The sequence below is a fragment of the Ambystoma mexicanum genome, chromosome 10, assembly GCF_040938575.1.
Source record: "Ambystoma mexicanum isolate Mex_15411 chromosome 10, UKY_AmexF1_1, whole genome shotgun sequence".
NCBI classification, from domain to species: Eukaryota; Metazoa; Chordata; class Amphibia; order Caudata; family Ambystomatidae; genus Ambystoma; species Ambystoma mexicanum.
This window is the reverse complement of record NC_090932.1, coordinates 1,536,737,764-1,536,756,261: the sequence shown is the minus strand read 5'-3', so window position 1 is coordinate 1,536,756,261 and position 18,498 is coordinate 1,536,737,764. Positions and strand designations below refer to the sequence as shown.

The following is an 18,498-nucleotide window of genomic DNA, read 5'->3' as shown; positions in this document are numbered from 1 at the left end:
CTTGTCAATGTCCTGGCTGCACTGCAGAAACAGCTGGTCGTCCTGGTGGAGCATCACTTCACCTGTCCCCAAAGGAGCCCATTTCTCGATGCTGTCCTCGCTCCTGTGCAATCCTCCAATGGCTCTTTGCATTCTCAAGCCTCTCCCATGTTGCCTTGGCAGCGGCCTGCCCAATAATCTCTCAGGAGGGCGGGGTCACTTGCCAGCAGGCCACCGATCATGCTAAGGGAAAGAGCGCACAGGTAGCAGCCTGCTCATTTGCATGTTTACTCCCAGAATCCTATGCATACCTTGCTACTATATTTGCTGTCAGTTTGGTGAGCGCAAGATGATACAGGTGTTCACCTCAACAAATCTCGGCACTGGAATCCAGGCGGTTTTATGAGTTTGACAAAGGATGCTCAGGATGGAGCTTGCTGGGATCAGTGCAAGTTAAATGGGAATCCATTCCCGGGGCGCACGGGCCTCTGGGTCAGGTGCTTTAGCTTTTCGCAGTGGCAGTATCGTAGCTCATGAGGTTTAACCGAGGCGCGATTATTGCTTATTGAAAACTTTACCCAATACCCCGCCATGACAGCTTGAAATATAGCTGGAATTGGTAATTTTTGACAGTCTCTACGGAGGCTGAACCGATTTGTTTGAAAAGGAGACAATGACGCTTTTACTCCACTGGAGAAGACCTAGCAAGAGGGGTGTGTTTTTCGGAACCCATCCCTTCTATTCTTTGTTCCCTCGTGGCCTACCCTCAACAAAGGGGTTTACTTCCAGAAGCTAGCGCATTCGTAAACTCCAAGCGGCGCAGCGAAGTCTATGGAACCGTGACCATGCAGCAGGTGCATTAAGCGCCTCAGTTGTCTCGCTGCCTTCCTGATCTCACGACATGAAAACCATGAGCTTTCAGAACCTAGCAGACAGTGACCTGTCTGCCTTCGATCCTCTTTGCCACATCTGCTCTTGCGAAAGTCATCAGATTGTTGGATGGTTACTCAGGGAGGTCTGGCTGCCACTGAAGCCAACCGCAGCAGAGGGGTCGCTTTACCTTTGGCCTTCGCTCACCATCTCAGTCTTCCCAAGAGAGGCAAAAGGGCATTTCTGTCCCCATGCATTCTATAGACACATATTCACGTGGAGTCAACAACCCGACCTCTCTTGGTGTGACGAATCAACTTCCGGGGCACTAGTGGTCCAGGGAGGAATATCGCTTTCTAGACCATCAATCAGTCCCACACCTCTAGTACACCGGAAGGGGTCCGAACAGTGGACGGAACGTCAGGCTGGTTAGTTGCAACAGAGCGAAAAAACAATTGTGACCCACTGATAAAAGGGACTGTCCAGTCAAGGTTGCATACAAATATCTACTTTAGTATTAATACAACAGACAGTTCTAACACACTACAAAATACAACCCACCCTATAAAGGAAAACAGGGGACAGACAGTTTCACAAAGGAGAGGGATGCACTCTGGATACTGACAGGAGTGCAGTCGGTGAAGCAATCAGTCTGAACTGTTCAAGGTTATTTGGTTGCAGCAGCAAGGGAGCAAGAGGTCGTAAATGTCACTAAGGGCCTTCGGAGAAGGACCAGGGGGACAGAACCACAATGTAACTGGTGTTTGAGATGATCTTGGTACTCGACAGCATCGAGTGGCTTCCAGCATGCTTTGTAGCTCCGGCGACAGAGTTCAAGAGGGACGACAGATGCGGATATCAGTGGGCAGGCAGTTTGGTAAGCGAGGCTGGGCGGACGGCTGCAGGCTGCCCTACCCGGCGGCTCGGGGTGAAGAATCGTTGTCTGTGTGCTGGTTGGTGGATCTGGAACGCTGGTCGAGGGTTCTCAGACGGCTTTAGTGACTGCAGCGTGAGAACAGCCACAGTGGTGCAGCCGGTCGCAGTTTGAGAGCTCGACTGCTTCGAAAAAGTCCTTAAAAGATGGACGCTGGTTGATGCTTGTTGTGGCACTCCTCCGAGCTTCTTCTCAATGCTTGGGTCGACGTTTAAGGCGGCCGACCCAAAGCTGAGAAGAGTGTTTGCCGGCAACGGCCTTGTCCTTTGTTCAGAGACTCTCTGGCACTTCCCACCTAGGAAGCTTGCTGGCTTAACCTAGCAGGGCACGCTGTGTGCTGGCTGGGTACCGGTTCTGGTGCTGCTTGATGGATCCTCTGAGTCGGGTATCTCCCTCTGTTCCCTGGGAGATGTTTTGGGAGGTATTTTGCTTCCCTCTTGGAAATCCTGGACTTCCTTCACTGGCGGAAGCCGTGAGGCAGACTGTACCATCACCGAGGGTCCGAATGAGTCCTTCTTCGTACTCCTTTTGAAGTCGTCGGATGATCTGCTCAGTGAGGGGTTCAGCCCTCTTTTAAAGCCAAATGGGCCCCAGTGATTGGAGCATGCTAAGCCTACCTTAAAGACCCAATCCTGGGTCCCCACCACCAATCTTCTGTCATGCGTAAGGTCATGACCAGAGTGCTTTGCAACAGGAAAGGTAAGGGGTGACAACATGTACTACTAAGCCGCACCCATCTTCCTGTCTCCTGTGGATCAAAGTGGCTCTCTGGTTAATTGAGCTCGAGAACAGACTGTCTGCATCAAATCACATATATCTTCCCTCTGAAAGGGGGTGGCCCTGCAGCGGTTGCCTACTGTAAACAGTTGTTCCACACATGACATTCAATGGCCTTCATACAGAGGGGTGGGAGCTAGCTTCAAGCTGACACATTGCATATGAAAAAGGTGTTGGGGTTTCCTGCCCTGTGTTAGTTCTGTGAACAGGCCTCTTGGCAGGCCTGCTTCACTTAACTCTCATCAGTATGCGCTGCCATCAGAGAGAACCTAACAATAGGCAGGGCATATCGATGGAGCCTTTGCTATTTTAAGTAGGCTGACCAGGGCCGGAGGAAGGCGTTGCTTCCCCCTTCAGAGATGCTTTGATGTACCCATGGCTGTCACATTGCAGCTAAATGTGACAGGAGGACCGCACCGGTAGACTGTGTCCCCCAGAGTGCACTTGACTATGTGTTTGTTGTGCAGTGTCCATTGGGAAATGTGTGCGGAATAGCCCCACACATTTCCAGGAGGTTTACCTACCAACATTCCATTTCTTTTTTAAAAGTATCAAACCAGCCCAGGCGGAGCGCACACTCCCCGTGCGGATGGTCTAATTCCTCACTCTTGGTCAGGTTCTTCAATTCCTACCAGTCAAGTGGTCTCTTCTGTCTGTGTCTGCACTTCATTTGCACAGCAAACAGGCATGTCTTTCCCATGGCAACAGTGTCTTCTCCAAGCTGCACACACAGACAGCCGTTTCTCAGGCTAAATGTTCTCTTCTGACTTCAGTGGCAGAGCCACACTAAGCAGATGGCTCTGCAAAGGCCCAGGGGCTACAGCAAAAAGCCTGAACAGGGCAAGGCCGCTTCATTTTTGGCAGTGGAGTGGAAGTAGAATTGCAGGGTCCGCCCTATGAGACAGGGTACAAGACGTGAATTACATAGGACCTTTTCACTTTTCCCAGAGTCCCCTGCAAAATCGGGTCTATTTTCAAGGACAAGTGCAATTATCACAAACAGGTAGGTATGTGATGGCATGGAAATGTATCGAAATTGTAATGGTTTGGTCAACAGTTGGAACGCTCAGAGACAAATTGATTCACTTCTTGTCAATGTCCTGGCTGCACTGCAGAAACAGCTGGTCGTCCTGGTGGAGCATCACTTCACCTGTCCCCAAAGGAGCCCATTTCTCGATGCTGTCCTCGCTCCTGTGCAATCCTCCAATGGCTCTTTGCATTCTCAAGCCTCTCCCATGTTGCCTTGGCAGCGGCCTGCCCAATAATCTCTCAGGAGGGCGGGGTCACTTGCCAACAGGCCACCGATCATGCTAAGGGAAAGAGCGCACAGGTAGCAGCCTGCTCATTTGCATGTTTACTCCCAGAATCCTATGCATACCTTGCTACTATATTTGCTGTCAGTTTGGTGAGCGCAAGATGATACAGGTGTTCACCTCAACAAATCTCGGCACTGGAATCCAGGCGGTTTTATGAGTTTGACAAAGGATGCTCAGGATGGAGCTTGCTGGGATCAGTGCAAGTTAAATGGGAATCCATTCCCGGGGCGCACGGGCCTCTGGGTCAGGTGCTTTAGCTTTTCGCAGTGGCAGTATCGTAGCTCATGAGGTTTAACCGAGGCGCGATTATTGCTTATTGAAAACTTTACCCAATACCCCGCCATGACAGCTTGAAATATAGCTGGAATTGGTAATTTTTGACAGTCTCTACGGAGGCTGAACCGATTTGTTTGAAAAGGAGACAATGACGCTTTTATTCCACTGGAGAAGACCTAGCAAGAGGGGTGTGTTTTTCGGAACCCATCCCTTCTATTCTTTGTTCTCTCGTGGCCTACCCTCAACAAAGGGGTTTACTTCCAGAAGCTAGCGCATTCGTAAACTCCAAGCGGCGCAGCGAAGTCTATGGAACCGTGACCATGCAGCAGGTGCATTAAGCGCCTCAGTTGTCTCGCTGCCTTCCTGATCTCACGACATGAAAACCATGAGCTTTCAGAACCTAGCAGACAGTGACCTGTCTGCCTTCGATCCTCTTTGCCACATCTGCTCTTGCGAAAGTCATCAGATTGTTGGATGGTTACTCAGGGAGGTCTGGCTGCCACTGAAGCCAACCGCAGCAGAGGGGTCGCTTTACCTTTGGCCTTCGCTCACCATCTCAGTCTTCCCAAGAGAGGCAAAAGGGCATTTCTGTCCCCATGCATTCTTAGACACATATTCACGTGGAGTCAACAACCCGACCTCTCTTGGTGTGACGAATCAACTTCCGGGGCACTAGTGGTCCAGGGAGGAATATCGCTTTCTAGACCATCAATCAGTCCCACACCTCTAGTACACCGGAAGGGGTCCGAACAGTGGACAGTACGTCAGGCTGGTTAGTTGCAACAGAGCGAAAAAACAATTGTGACCCACTGATAAAAGGGACTGTCCAGTCAAGGTTGTATACAAATATCTACTTTAGTATTAATACAACAGACAGTTCTAACACACTACAAAATACAACCCACCCTATAAAGGAAAACAGGGGACAGACAGTTTCACAAAGGAGAGGGATGCACTCTGGATACTGACAGGAGTGCAGTCGGTAAAGCAATCAGTCTGAACTGTTCAAGGTTATTTGGTTGCAGCAGCAAGGGAGCAAGAGGTCGTAAATGTCACTAAGGCCCTTCGGAGAAGGACCAGGGGGACAGAACCACAATGTAACTGGTGTTTGAGATGATCTTGGTACTCGACAGCATCGAGTGGCTTCCAGCATGCTTTGTAGCTCCGGCGACAGAGTTCAAGAGGGACGACAGATGCGGATATCAGTTGGCAGGCAGTTTGGTAAGCGAGGCTGGGCGGACGGCTGCAGGCTGCCCTACCCGGCGGCTCGGGTGAAGAATCGTTGTCTGTGTGCTGGTTGGTGGATCTGGAACGCTGGTCGAGGGTTCTCAGACGGCTTTAGTGACTGCAGCGTGAGAACAGCCACAGTGGTGCAGCCGGTCGCAGTTTGAGAGCTCGACTGCTTCGAAAAAGTCCTTAAAAGATGGACGCTGGTTGATGCTTGTTGTGGCACTCCTCCGAGCTTCTTCTCAATGCTTGGGTCGACGTTTAAGGTGGCCGACCCAAAGCTGAGAAGAGTGTTTGCCGGCAACGGCCTTGTCCTTTGTTCAGAGACTCTCTGGCACTTCCCACCTAGGAAGCTTGCTGGCTTAACCTAGCAGGGCACGCTGTGTGCTGGCTGGGTACCGGTTCTGGTGCTGCTTGATGGATCCTCTGAGTCGGGTATCTCCCTCTGTTCCCTGGGAGATGTTTTGGGAGGTATTTTGCTTCCCTCTTGGAAATCCTGGACTTCCTTCACTGGCGGAAGCCGTGAGGCAGACTGTACCATCACTGAGGGTCCGAATGAGTCCTTCTTCGTACTCCTTTTGAAGTCGTCGGATGATCTGCTCAGTGAGGGGCTCAGCCCTCTTTTAAAGCCAAATGGGCCCCAGTGATTGGAGCATGCTAAGCCTACCTTAAAGACCCAATCCTGGGTCCCCACCACCAATCTTCTGTCATGCGTAAGGTCATGACCAGAGTGCTTTGCAACAGGAAAGGTAAGGGGTGACAACATGTACTACTAAGCCGCACCCATCTTCCTGTCTCCTGTGGATCAAAGTGGCTCTCTGGTTAATTGAGCTCGAGAACAGACTGTCTGCATCAAATCACATATATCTTCCCTCTGAAAGGGGGTGGCCCTGCAGCGGTTGCCTACTGTAAACAGTTGTTCCACACATGACATTCAATGGCCTTCATACAGAGGGGTGGGAGCTAGCTTCAAGCTGACACATTGCATATGAAAAAGGTGTTGGGGTTTCCTGCCCTGTGTTAGTTCTGTGAACAGGCCTCTTGGCAGGCCTGCTTCACTTAACTCTCATCAGTATGCGCTGCCATCAGAGAGAACCTAACAATAGGCAGGGCATATCGATGGAGCCTTTGCTATTTTAAGTAGGCTGACCAGGGCCGGAGGAAGGCGTTGCCTTCCCCCTTCAGAGATGCTTTGATGTACCCATGGCTGTCACATTGCAGCTAAATGTGACAGGAGGACCGCACCGGTAGACTGTGTCCCCCAGAGTGCACTTGACTATGTGTTTGTTGTGCAGTGTCCATTGGGAAATGTGTGCGGAATAGCCCCACACATTTCCAGGAGGTTTACCTACCAACATTCCATTTCTTTTTTAAAAGTATCAAACCAGCCCAGGCGGAGCGCACACTCCCCGTGCGGATGGTCTAATTCCTCACTCTTGGTCAGGTTCTTCAATTCCTACCAGTCAAGTGGTCTCTTCTGTCTGTGTCTGCACTTCATTTGCACAGCAAACAGGCATGTCTTTCCCATGGCAACAGTGTCTTCTCCAAGCTGCACACACAGACAGCCGTTTCTCAGGCTAAATGTTCTCTTCTGACCTCAGTGGCAGAGCCACACTAAGCAGATGGCTCTGCAAAGGCCCAGGGGCTACAGCAAAAAGCCTGAACAGGGCAAGGCCGCTTCATTTTTGGCAGTGGAGTGGAAGTAGAATTGCAGGGTCCGCCCTATGAGACAGGGTACAAGACGTGAATTACATAGGACCTTTTCACTTTTCCCAGAGTCCCCTGCAAAATCGGGTCTATTTTCAAGGACAAGTGCAATTATCACAAACAGGTAGGTATGTGATGGCATGGAAATGTATCGAAATTGTAATGGTTTGGTCAACAGTTGGAACGCTCAGAGACAAATTGATTCACTTCTTGTCAATGTCCTGGCTGCACTGCAGAAACAGCTGGTCGTCCTGGTGGAGCATCACTTCACCTGTCCCCAAAGGAGCCCATTTCTCGATGCTGTCCTCGCTCCTGTGCAATCCTCCAATGGCTCTTTGCATTCTCAAGCCTCTCCCATGTTGCCTTGGCAGCGGCCTGCCCAATAATCTCTCAGGAGGGCGGGGTCACTTGCCAACAGGCCACCGATCATGCTAAGGGAAAGAGCGCACAGGTAGCAGCCTGCTCATTTGCATGTTTACTCCCAGAATCCTATGCATACCTTGCTACTATATTTGCTGTCAGTTTGGTGAGCGCAAGATGATACAGGTGTTCACCTCAACAAATCTCGGCACTGGAATCCAGACGGTTTTATGAGTTTGACAAAGGATGCTCAGGATGGAGCTTGCTGGGATCAGTGCAAGTTAAATGGGAATCCATTCCCGGGGCGCACGGACCTCTGGGTCAGGTGCTTTAGCTTTTCGCAGTGGCAGTATCGTAGCTCATGAGGTTTAACCGAGGCGCGATTATTGCTTATTGAAAACTTTACCCAATACCCCGCCATGACAGCTTGAAATATAGCTGGAATTGGTAATTTTTGACAGTCTCTACGGAGGCTGAACCGATTTGTTTGAAAAGGAGACAATGACGCTTTTACTCCACTGGAGAAGACCTAGCAAGAGGGGTGTGTTTTTCGGAACCCATCCCTTCTATTCTTTGTTCTCTCGTGGCCTACCCTCAACAAAGGGGTTTACTTCCAGAAGCTAGCGCATTCGTAAACTCCAAGCGGCGCAGCGAAGTCTATGGAACCGTGACCATGCAGCAGGTGCATTAAGCGCCTCAGTTGTCTCACTGCCTTCCTGATCTCACGACATGAAAACCATGAGCTTTCAGAACCTAGCAGACAGTGACCTGTCTGCCTTCGATCCTCTTTGCCACATCTGCTCTTGCGAAAGTCATCAGATTGTTGGATGGTTACTCAGGGAGGTCTGGCTGCCACTGAAGCCAACCGCAGCAGAGGGGTCGCTTTACCTTTGGCCTTCGCTCACCATCTCAGTCTTCCCAAGAGAGGCAAAAGGGCATTTCTGTCCCCATGCATTCTATAGACACATATTCACGTGGAGTCAACAACCCGACCTCTCTTGGTGTGACGAATCAACTTCCGGGGCACTAGTGGTCCAGGGAGGAATATCGCTTTCTAGACCATCAATCAGTCCCACACCTCTAGTACACCGGAAGGGGTCCGAACAGTGGACGGAACGTCAGGCTGGTTAGTTGCAACAGAGCGAAAAAACAATTGTGACCCACTGATAAAAGGGACTGTCCAGTCAAGGTTGTATACAAATATCTACTTTAGTATTAATACAACAGACAGTTCTAACACACTACAAAATACAACCCACCCTATAAAGGAAAACAGGGGACAGACAGTTTCACAAAGGAGAGGGATGCACTCTGGATACTGACAGGAGTGCAGTCGGTGAAGCAATCAGTCTGAACTGTTCAAGGTTATTTGGTTGCAGCAGCAAGGGAGCAAGAGGTCGTAAATGTCACTAAGGGCCTTCGGAGAAGGACCAGGGGGACAGAACCACAATGTAACTGGTGTTTGAGATGATCTTGGTACTCGACAGCATCCAGTGGCTTCCAGCATGCTTTGTAGCTCCGGCGACAGAGTTCAAGAGGGACGACAGATGCGGATATCAGTGGGCAGGCAGTTTGGTAAGCGAGGCTGGGCGGACGGCTGCAGGCTGCCCTACCCGGCGGCTCGGGGTGAAGAATCGTTGTCTGTGTGCTGGTTGGTGGATCTGGAACGCTGGTCGAGGGTTCTCAGACGGCTTTAGTGACTGCAGCGTGAGAACAGCCACAGTGGTGCAGCCGGTCGCAGTTTGAGAGCTCGACTGCTTCGAAAAAGTCCTTAAAAGATGGACGCTGGTTGATGCTTGTTGTGGCACTCCTCCGAGCTTCTTCTCAATGCTTGGGTCGACGTTTAAGGCGGCCGACCCAAAGCTGAGAAGAGTGTTTGCCGGCAACGGCCTTGTCCTTTGTTCAGAGACTCTCTGGCACTTCCCACCTAGGAAGCTTGCTGGCTTAACCTAGCAGGGCACGCTGTGTGCTGGCTGGGTACCGGTTCTGGTGCTGCTTGATGGATCCTCTGAGTCGGGTATCTCCCTCTGTTCCCTGGGAGATGTTTTGGGAGGTATTTTGCTTCCCTCTTGGAAATCCTGGACTTCCTTCACTGGCGGAAGCCGTGAGGCAGACTGTACCATCACCGAGGGTCCGAATGAGTCCTTCTTCGTACTCCTTTTGAAGTCGTCGGATGATCTGCTCAGTGAGGGGTTCAGCCCTCTTTTAAAGCCAAATGGGCCCCAGTGATTGGAGCATGCTAAGCCTACCTTAAAGACCCAATCCTGGGTCCCCACCACCAATCTTCTGTCATGCGTAAGGTCATGACCAGAGTGCTTTGCAACAGGAAAGGTAAGGGGTGACAACATGTACTACTAAGCCGCACCCATCTTCCTGTCTCCTGTGGATCAAAGTGGCTCTCTGGTTAATTGAGCTCGAGAACAGACTGTCTGCATCAAATCACATATATCTTCCCTCTGAAAGGGGGTGGCCCTGCAGCGGTTGCCTACTGTAAACAGTTGTTCCACACATGACATTCAATGGCCTTCATACAGAGGGGTGGGAGCTAGCTTCAAGCTGACACATTGCATATGAAAAAGGTGTTGGGGTTTCCTGCCCTGTGTTAGTTCTGTGAACAGGCCTCTTGGCAGGCCTGCTTCACTTAACTCTCATCAGTATGCGCTGCCATCAGAGAGAACCTAACAATAGGCAGGGCATATCGATGGAGCCTTTGCTATTTTAAGTAGGCTGACCAGGGCCGGAGGAAGGCGTTGCCTTCCCCCTTCAGAGATGCTTTGATGTACCCATGGCTGTCACATTGCAGCTAAATGTGACAGGAGGACCGCACCGGTAGACTGTGTCCCCCAGAGTGCACTTGACTATGTGTTTGTTGTGCAGTGTCCATTGGGAAATGTGTGCGGAATAGCCCCACACATTTCCAGGAGGTTTACCTACCAACATTCCATTTCTTTTTTAAAAGTATCAAACCAGCCCAGGCGGAGCGCACACTCCCCGTGCGGATGGTCTAATTCCTCACTCTTGGTCAGGTTCTTCAATTCCTACCAGTCAAGTGGTCTCTTCTGTCTGTGTCTGCACTTCATTTGCACAGCAAACAGGCATGTCTTTCCCATGGCAACAGTGTCTTCTCCAAGCTGCACACACAGACAGCCGTTTCTCAGGCTAAATGTTCTCTTCTGACCTCAGTGGCAGAGCCACACTAAGCAGATGGCTCTGCAAAGGCCCAGGGGCTACAGCAAAAAGCCTGAACAGGGCAAGGCCGCTTCATTTTTGGCAGTGGAGTGGAAGTAGAATTGCAGGGTCCGCCCTATGAGACAGGGTACAAGACGTGAATTACATAGGACCTTTTCACTTTTCCCAGAGTCCCCTGCAAAATCGGGTCTATTTTCAAGGACAAGTGCAATTATCACAAACAGGTAGGTATGTGATGGCATGGAAATGTATCGAAATTGTAATGGTTTGGTCAACAGTTGGAACGCTCAGAGACAAATTGATTCACTTCTTGTCAATGTCCTGGCTGCACTGCAGAAACAGCTGGTCGTCCTGGTGGAGCATCACTTCACCTGTCCCCAAAGGAGCCCATTTCTCGATGCTGTCCTCGCTCCTGTGCAATCCTCCAAGGGCTCTTTGCATTCTCAAGCCTCTCCCATGTTGCCTTGGCAGCGGCCTGCCCAATAATCTCTCAGGAGGGCGGGGTCACTTGCCAACAGGCCACCGATCATGCTAAGGGAAAGAGCGCACAGGTAGCAGCCTGCTCATTTGCATGTTTACTCCCAGAATCCTATGCATACCTTGCTACTATATTTGCTGTCAGTTTGGTGAGCGCAAGATGATACAGGTGTTCACCTCAACAAATCTCGGCACTGGAATCCAGGCGGTTTTATGAGTTTGACAAAGGATGCTCAGGATGGAGCTTGCTGGGATCAGTGCAAGTTAAATGGGAATCCATTCCCGGGGCGCACGGGCCTCTGGGTCAGGTGCTTTAGCTTTGCGCAGTGGCAGTATCGTAGCTCATGAGGTTTAACCGAGGCGCGATTATTGCTTATTGAAAACTTTACCCAATACCCGCCATGACAGCTTGAAATATAGCTGGAATTGGTAATTTTTGACAGTCTCTACGGAGGCAGAACCGATTTGTTTGAAAAGGAGACAATGACGCTTTTACTCCACTGGAGAAGACCTAGCAAGAGGGGTGTGTTTTTCGGAACCCATCCCTTCTATTCTTTGTTCTCTCGTGGCCTACCCTCAACAAAGGGGTTTACTTCCAGAAGCTAGCGCATTCGTAAACTCCAAGCGGCGCAGCGAAGTCTATGGAACCGTGACCATGCAGCAGGTGCATTAAGCGCCTCAGTTGTCTCGCTGCCTTCCTGATCTCACGACATGAAAACCATGAGCTTTCAGAACCTAGCAGACAGTGACCTGTCTGCCTTCGATCCTCTTTGCCACATCTGCTCTTGCGAAAGTCATCAGATTGTTGGATGGTTACTCAGGGAGGTCTGGCTGCCACTGAAGCCAACCGCAGCAGAGGGGTCGCTTTACCTTTGGCCTTCGCTCACCATCTCAGTCTTCCCAAGAGAGGCAAAAGGGCATTTCTGTCCCCATGCATTCTATAGACACATATTCACGTGGAGTCAACAACCCGACCTCTCTTGGTGTGACGAATCAACTTCCGGGGCACTAGTGGTCCAGGGAGGAATATCGCTTTCTAGACCATCAATCAGTCCCACACCTCTAGTACACCGGAAGGGGTCCGAACAGTGGACGGAACGTCAGGCTGGTTAGTTGCAACAGAGCGAAAAAACAATTGTGACCCACTGATAAAAGGGACTGTCCAGTCAAGGTTGTATACAAATATCTACTTTAGTATTAATACAACAGACAGTTCTAACACACTACAAAATACAACCCACCCTATAAAGGAAAACAGGGGACAGACAGTTTCACAAAGGAGAGGGATGCACTCTGGATACTGACAGGAGTGCAGTCGGTAAAGCAATCAGTCTGAACTGTTCAAGGTTATTTGGTTGCAGCAGCAAGGGAGCAAGAGGTCGTAAATGTCACTAAGGCCCTTCGGAGAAGGACCAGGGGGACAGAACCACAATGTAACTGGTGTTTGAGATGATCTTGGTACTCGACAGCATCGAGTGGCTTCCAGCATGCTTTGTAGCTCCGGCGACAGAGTTCAAGAGGGACGACAGATGCGGATATCAGTTGGCAGGCAGTTTGGTAAGCGAGGCTGGGCGGACGGCTGCAGGCTGCCCTACCCGGCGGCTCGGGGTGAAGAATCGTTGTCTGTGTGCTGGTTGGTGGATCTGGAACGCTGGTCGAGGGTTCTCAGACGGCTTTAGTGACTGCAGCGTGAGAACAGCCACAGTGGTGCAGCCGGTCGCAGTTTGAGAGCTCGACTGCTTCGAAAAAGTCCTTAAAAGATGGACGCTGGTTGATGCTTGGTGTGGCACTCCTCCGAGCTTCTTCTCAATGCTTGGGTCGACGTTTAAGGCGGCCGACCCAAAGCTGAGAAGAGTGTTTGCCGGCAACGGCCTTGTCCTTTGTTCAGAGACTCTCTGGCACTTCCCACCTAGGAAGCTTGCTGGCTTAACCTAGCAGGGCACGCTGTGTGCTGGCTGGGTACCGGTTCTGGTGCTGCTTGATGGATCCTCTGAGTCGGGTATCTCCCTCTGTTCCCTGGGAGATGTTTTGGGAGGTATTTTGCTTCCCTCTTGGAAATCCTGGACTTCCTTCACTGGCGGAAGCCGTGAGGCAGACTGTACCATCACCGAGGGTCCGAATGAGTCCTTCTTCGTACTCCTTTTGAAGTCGTCGGATGATCTGCTCAGTGAGGGGCTCAGCCCTCTTTTACAGCCAAATGGGCCCCAGTGATTGGAGCATGCTAAGCCTACCTTAAAGACCCAATCCTGGGTCCCCACCACCAATCTTCTGTCATGCGTAAGGTCATGACCAGAGTGCTTTGCAACAGGAAAGGTAAGGGGTGACAACATGTACTACTAAGCCGCACCCATCTTCCTGTCTCCTGTGGATCAAAGTGGCTCTCTGGTTAATTGAGCTCGAGAACAGACTGTCTGCATCAAATCACATATATCTTCCCTCTGAAAGGGGGTGGCCCTGCAGCGGTTGCCTACTGTAAACAGTTGTTCCACACATGACATTCAATGGCCTTCATACAGAGGGGTGGGAGCTAGCTTCAAGCTGACACATTGCATATGAAAAAGGTGTTGGGGTTTCCTGCCCTGTGTTAGTTCTGTGAACAGGCCTCTTGGCAGGCCTGCTTCACTTAACTCTCATCAGTATGCGCTGCCATCAGAGAGAACCTAACAATAGGCAGGGCATATCGATGGAGCCTTTGCTATTTTAAGTAGGCTGACCAGGGCCGGAGGAAGGCGTTGCCTTCCCCCTTCAGAGATGCTTTGATGTACCCATGGCTGTCACATTGCAGCTAAATGTGACAGGAGGACCGCACCGGTAGACTGTGTCCCCCAGAGTGCACTTGACTATGTGTTTGTTGTGCAGTGTCCATTGGGAAATGTGTGCGGAATAGCCCCACACATTTCCAGGAGGTTTACCTACCAACATTCCATTTCTTTTTTAAAAATATCAAACCAGCCCAGGCGGAGCGCACACTCCCCGTGCGGATGGTCTAATTCCTCACTCTTGGTCAGGTTCTTCAATTCCTACCAGTCAAGTGGTCTCTTCTGTCTGTGTCTGCACTTCATTTGCACAGCAAACAGGCATGTCTTTCCCATGGCAACAGTGTCTTCTCCAAGCTGCACACACAGACAGCCGTTTCTCAGGCTAAATGTTCTCTTCTGACCTCAGTGGCAGAGCCACACTAAGCAGATGGCTCTGCAAAGGCCCAGGGGCTACAGCAAAAAGCCTGAACAGGGCAAGGCCGCTTCATTTTTGGCAGTGGAGTGGAAGTAGAATTGCAGGGTCCGCCCTATGAGACAGGGTACAAGACGTGAATTACATAGGACCTTTTCACTTTTCCCAGAGTCCCCTGCAAAATCGGGTCTATTTTCAAGGACAAGTGCAATTATCACAAACAGGTAGGTATGTGATGGCATGGAAATGTATCGAAATTGTAATGGTTTGGTCAACAGTTGGAACGCTCAGAGACAAATTGATTCACTTCTTGTCAATGTCCTGGCTGCACTGCAGAAACAGCTGGTCGTCCTGGTGGAGCATCACTTCACCTGTCCCCAAAGGAGCCCATTTCTCGATGCTGTCCTCGCTCCTGTGCAATCCTCCAATGGCTCTTTGCATTCTCAAGCCTCTCCCATGTTGCCTTGGCAGCGGCCTGCCCAATAATCTCTCAGGAGGGCGGGGTCACTTGCCAACAGGCCACCGATCATGCTAAGGGAAAGAGCGCACAGGTAGCAGCCTGCTCATTTGCATGTTTACTCCCAGAATCCTATGCATACCTTGCTACTATATTTGCTGTCAGTTTGGTGAGCGCAAGATGATACAGGTGTTCACCTCAACAAATCTCGGCACTGGAATCCAGGCGGTTTTATGAGTTTGACAAAGGATGCTCAGGATGGAGCTTGCTGGGATCAGTGCAAGTTAAATGGGAATCCATTCCCGGGGCGCACGGGCCTCTGGGTCAGGTGCTTTAGCTTTTCGCAGTGGCAGTATCGTAGCTCATGAGGTTTAACCGAGGCGCGATTATTGCTTATTGAAAACTTTACCCAATACCCCGCCATGACAGCTTGAAATATAGCTGGAATTGGTAATTTTTGACAGTCTCTACGGAGGCTGAACCGATTTGTTTGAAAAGGAGACAATGACGCTTTTACTCCACTGGAGAAGACCTAGCAAGAGGGGTGTGTTTTTCGGAACCCATCCCTTCTATTCTTTGTTCTCTCGTGGCCTACCCTCAACAAAGGGGTTTACTTCCAGAAGCTAGCGCATTCGTAAACTCCAAGCGGCGCAGCGAAGTCTATGGAACCGTGACCATGCAGCAGGTGCATTAAGCGCCTCAGTTGTCTCGCTGCCTTCCTGATCTCACGACATGAAAACCATGAGCTTTCAGAACCTAGCAGACAGTGACCTGTCTGCCTTCGATCCTCTTTGCCACATCTGCTCTTGCGAAAGTCATCAGATTGTTGGATGGTTACTCAGGGAGGTCTGGCTGCCACTGAAGCCAACCGCAGCAGAGGGGTCGCTTTACCTTTGGCCTTCGCTCACCATCTCAGTCTTCCCAAGAGAGGCAAAAGGGCATTTCTGTCCCCATGCATTCTATAGACACATATTCACGTGGAGTCAACAACCCGACCTCTCTTGGTGTGACGAATCAACTTCCGGGGCACTAGTGGTCCAGGGAGGAATATCGCTTTCTAGACCATCAATCAGTCCCACACCTCTAGTACACCGGAAGGGGTCCGAACAGTGGACGGAACGTCAGGCTGGTTAGTTGCAACAGAGCGAAAAAACAATTGTGACCCACTGATAAAAGGGACTGTCCAGTCAAGGTTGTATACAAATATCTACTTTAGTATTAATACAACAGACAGTTCTAACACACTACAAAATACAACCCACCCTATAAAGGAAAACAGGGGACAGACAGTTTCACAAAGGAGAGGGATGCACTCTGGATACTGACAGGAGTGCAGTCGGTGAAGCAATCAGTCTGAACTGTTCAAGGTTATTTGGTTGCAGCAGCAAGGGAGCAAGAGGTCGTAAATGTCACTAAGGGCCTTCGGAGAAGGACCAGGGGGACAGAACCACAATGTAACTGGTGTTTGAGATGATCTTGGTACTCGACAGCATCGAGTGGCTTCCAGCATGCTTTGTAGCTCCGGCGACAGAGTTCAAGAGGGACGACAGATGCGGATATCAGTGGGCAGGCAGTTTGGTAAGCGAGGCTGGGCGGACGGCTGCAGGCTGCCCTACCCGGCGGCTCGGGGTGAAGAATCGTTGTCTGTGTGCTGGTTGGTGGATCTGGAACGCTGGTCGAGGGTTCTCAGACGGCTTTAGTGACTGCAGCGTGAGAACAGCCACAGTGGTGCAGCCGGTCGCAGTTTGAGAGCTCGACTGCTTCGAAAAAGTCCTTAAAAGATGGACGCTGGTTGATGCTTGTTGTGGCACTCCTCCGAGCTTCTTCTCAATGCTTGGGTCGACGTTTAAGGCGGCCGACCCAAAGCTGAGAAGAGTGTTTGCCGGCAACGGCCTTGTCCTTTGTTCAGAGACTCTCTGGCACTTCCCACCTAGGAAGCTTGCTGGCTTAACCTAGCAGGGCACGCTGTGTGCTGGCTGGGTACCGGTTCTGGTGCTGCTTGATGGATCCTCTGAGTCGGGTATCTCCCTCTGTTCCCTGGGAGATGTTTTGGGAGGTATTTTGCTTCCCTCTTGGAAATCCTGGACTTCCTTCACTGGCGGAAGCCGTGAGGCAGACTGTACCATCACCGAGGGTCCGAATGAGTCCTTCTTCGTACTCCTTTTGAAGTCGTCGGATGATCTGCTCAGTGAGGGGTTCAGCCCTCTTTTAAAGCCAAATGGGCCCCAGTGATTGGAGCATGCTAAGCCTACCTTAAAGACCCAATCCTGGGTCCCCACCACCAATCTTCTGTCATGCGTAAGGTCATGACCAGAGTGCTTTGCAACAGGAAAGGTAAGGGGTGACAACATGTACTACTAAGCCGCACCCATCTTCCTGTCTCCTGTGGATCAAAGTGGCTCTCTGGTTAATTGAGCTCGAGAACAGACTGTCTGCATCAAATCACATATATCTTCCCTCTGAAAGGGGGTGGCCCTGCAGCGGTTGCCTACTGTAAACAGTTGTTCCACACATGACATTCAATGGCCTTCATACAGAGGGGTGGGAGCTAGCTTCAAGCTGACACATTGCATATGAAAAAGGTGTTGGGGTTTCCTGCCCTGTGTTAGTTCTGTGAACAGGCCTCTTGGCAGGCCTGCTTCACTTAACTCTCATCAGTATGCGCTGCCATCAGAGAGAACCTAACAATAGGCAGGGCATATCGATGGAGCCTTTGCTATTTTAAGTAGGCTGACCAGGGCCGGAGGAAGGCGTTGCCTTCCCCCTTCAGAGATGCTTTGATGTACCCATGGCTGTCACATTGCAGCTAAATGTGACAGGAGGACCGCACCGGTAGACTGTGTCCCCCAGAGTGCACTTGACTATGTGTTTGTTGTGCAGTGTCCATTGGGAAATGTGTGCGGAATAGCCCCACACATTTCCAGGAGGTTTACCTACCAACATTCCATTTCTTTTTTAAAAGTATCAAACCAGCCCAGGCGGAGCGCACACTCCCCGTGCGGATGGTCTAATTCCTCACTCTTGGTCAGGTTCTTCAATTCCTACCAGTCAAGTGGTCTCTTCTGTCTGTGTCTGCACTTCATTTGCACAGCAAACAGGCATGTCTTTCCCATGGCAACAGTGTCTTCTCCAAGCTGCACACACAGACAGCCGTTTCTCAGGCTAAATGTTCTCTTCTGACCTCAGTGGCAGAGCCACACTAAGCAGATGGCTCTGCAAAGGCCCAGGGGCTACAGCAAAAAGCCTGAACAGGGCAAGGCCGCTTCATTTTTGGCAGTGGAGTGGAAGTAGAATTGCAGGGTCCGCCCTATGAGACAGGGTACAAGACGTGAATTACATAGGACCTTTTCACTTTTCCCAGAGTCCCCTGCAAAATCGGGTCTATTTTCAAGGACAAGTGCAATTATCACAAACAGGTAGGTATGTGATGGCATGGAAATGTATCGAAATTGTAATGGTTTGGTCAACAGTTGGAACGCTCAGAGACAAATTGATTCACTTCTTGTCAATGTCCTGGCTGCACTGCAGAAACAGCTGGTCGTCCTGGTGGAGCATCACTTCACCTGTCCCCAAAGGAGCCCATTTCTCGATGCTGTCCTCGCTCCTGTGCAATCCTCCAATGGCTCTTTGCATTCTCAAGCCTCTCCCATGTTGCCTTGGCAGCGGCCTGCCCAATAATCTCTCAGGAGGGCGGGGTCACTTGCCAACAGGCCACCGATCATGCTAAGGGAAAGAGCGCACAGGTAGAAGCCTGCTCA

At 50.7% G+C, this 18,498-nt stretch overlaps 1 protein-coding gene and 5 non-coding genes across 6 annotated transcripts in view; all 6 read left to right on the top strand.

Annotated features, from left to right (window-relative positions):
• Window positions 1-18,498, top strand: part of LOC138493055 (myb-related transcription factor, partner of profilin-like) — a 152,063-nt gene that overhangs the window by 36,676 nt on the left and 96,889 nt on the right. The window lies entirely within an intron of this gene.
• Window positions 484-624, top strand: LOC138496688 (U4 spliceosomal RNA). The gene has a single exon (XR_011278177.1). It is a non-coding gene; the product is annotated as a U4 spliceosomal RNA (small nuclear RNA).
• LOC138496687 (U4 spliceosomal RNA) lies at window positions 4,132-4,272 on the top strand. Its single transcript, XR_011278176.1, has one exon. It is a non-coding gene; the product is annotated as a U4 spliceosomal RNA (small nuclear RNA).
• On the top strand, window positions 7,779-7,919 carry LOC138496685 (U4 spliceosomal RNA). Its single transcript, XR_011278174.1, has one exon. It is a non-coding gene; the product is annotated as a U4 spliceosomal RNA (small nuclear RNA).
• Window positions 11,428-11,567, top strand: LOC138496274 (U4 spliceosomal RNA). The gene has a single exon (XR_011277801.1). It is a non-coding gene; the product is annotated as a U4 spliceosomal RNA (small nuclear RNA).
• LOC138496684 (U4 spliceosomal RNA) lies at window positions 15,076-15,216 on the top strand. Its single transcript, XR_011278173.1, has one exon. It is a non-coding gene; the product is annotated as a U4 spliceosomal RNA (small nuclear RNA).